The sequence below is a fragment of the Otolemur garnettii genome, unplaced genomic scaffold (genome assembly GCF_000181295.1).
Source record: "Otolemur garnettii isolate 467f Iridium unplaced genomic scaffold, OtoGar3 scaffold00142, whole genome shotgun sequence".
Classification (NCBI taxonomy): Eukaryota; Metazoa; Chordata; class Mammalia; order Primates; family Galagidae; genus Otolemur; species Otolemur garnettii.
Window position 1 is genome coordinate 883168 of NW_003852537.1, and position 1355 is coordinate 884522.

The 1355-nt window shown below is 43.6% G+C and overlaps 1 protein-coding gene across 1 annotated transcript in view; it reads right to left on the reverse strand.

Moving 5' to 3' along the window:
• ZSCAN21 (zinc finger and SCAN domain containing 21) overlaps positions 1–1355 on the reverse strand; it is a 19803-nt gene that overhangs the window by 17486 nt on the left and 962 nt on the right. The window lies entirely within an intron of this gene.

The window sequence follows — 1355 nt, forward strand, 5'->3', positions numbered from 1 at the left end:
TTGTTGCAGTTTGGCTAGGGCCGGGTTTGAACCTACCACCCTTGGTATATGGGGCCGGTGCCCTACTCACTTGAGCCACAGGTGCCACCCAACAAAGCCTATTTTTAAAGTCGGCCGAATACTTTTAGTTTTAATTAGCTGACAATACTATGGTAGTATCTCTTCTTCCTTTAAAATCACACAGGCCATTTTCCTGTTTGGCAATTTTATCTCTGCAGGCTCAAAGGGTATCTGCAGAGGTTTAAAATACAAATCTGTTCATATCACTCAGCTGCTTAAAACCCTTTACTATCTTTGCATACAAACAAAGTCACAACCTGGCTCTCCAGAATGGTCTCTCCATTCGTTCTCATCATTCCCCTTCTCATTCGCTATGCTCCACCAATCCCCAATACTTGTGGCAGGCTTCTATTTGTTTTTCGAGTCTCAGTTTAGCACTTAATCCAAGAAAAAAGATGCTTTAGTTTTAAGAACAAAAATGCAAATTAAAGCTACAACAAAATGATTGCATGTATTAAATTCATCAGGTTAAAGAAATCTGGTAATACACTATCTGGACATTTTTTTCATTCCCGATGCCAGGATTTTCATATTGTTGTCTAAAGGGTTCCTATAGGGATGTTCTCCAGGTCTTGGCTTCTGAATTTTTTGATAGAAAGTCAAAAACTTCATAACAAACTCACATTGTATTCAGACAGTGGATTGCCTTTTTTATTTGTGAGACAGAGTTGCTATTGGTAGAGTGCTGTGGCTTATTGCTCACATCAACCTCAAACTCTTGGGCTCAAGAGATCCTCTTGCCTCATCCTCCTGAGTAGCTGGGACTGCAGGCACCCATGAAAACGCCTGGCTGTTTTTAGAGGCTAGGTCTCCCTCTAGCTCAGCCTGGTCTCCAACTCCTGAGCTCAGGCAATCCACCAGCCTCAGCCTCCCAGGGTGCTAGGATTACAGGTGTGAGCCACCAGGACCAGCCTAGTGAATTTCTTTTTGAAAGCTATTAAAATATTTAGCTCAAGGGGTCCATCAAAGTTCATCGTCAACTGCAGGCCTTTTGTTTTGTTCCCAGTCCCCTCCACCCCCTATAATGGCAATTTCCCAAAGTTTACATGCTCTTATTAAACTATCCCAAATCCATTCTGGAACAAGATGATGCATAAACAAAATTATCAACTCGGCGCCTGTAGCTTAAGTGGCTAAGGCACCAGCCACATACACCAGAGCTGGTGGGTTCGAATCCAGCCTGGGCCTGCCAAACAACAATAACAGCGGTAACCAAAAAATGACAGCTACAACCAAAAAATGGCTGGGGCTTGTGGCTGGTGCCTGTAGTCCCAGCTACTTGGGAGGCTGAGGCA